This window comes from Fukomys damarensis, unplaced genomic scaffold (genome assembly GCF_012274545.1).
Source record: "Fukomys damarensis isolate Sample0158 unplaced genomic scaffold, DMR_v1.0_HiC HiC_scaffold_38, whole genome shotgun sequence".
NCBI lineage: Eukaryota > Metazoa > Chordata > Mammalia > Rodentia > Bathyergidae > Fukomys > Fukomys damarensis.
In genome coordinates, this window is record NW_022900950.1 from 1996503 (window position 1) to 1996983 (window position 481).

Genomic DNA, 481 nt, shown 5'->3' on the forward strand with positions numbered 1-481 from the left:
TTTTTCTTTTCCCTACTCCCTTTCCCCTACCCTCCCACTTTCCCTACACCTTTAGCCCTTTTCTTCCTGTTTCACATTGTCTTTTATCTCATTAGGATCTGTGTACTATTATAGTTTTTCACACCAGAGAAACTATTCAGTATTTACACGTGTGACTTATCCTAATTTTTTTAACCAATACTTTCACTATACTTCTACTGCATTGTCCCATTCCTTTTTTTTTTAGTTAAGATTATTTTAATTGATTTTACTGGTATATTTTAGACACACATAATGTTAACACTCATCATATGGAATTTGTTACCTGTACATAATATATCTTTATTCTTTCTTTCCCATTTCCTTCCCCTCCCTTCAACCTTTTCCCATTGCTTAACTCTTCATTTCTTGTTTTAAACATCATATCATGTTGACAAATCAACTGTCCCTAAAGTAGAACTAAGGAACCTGTCAACATTAAGGCTTAGATTCTGAAAACTTA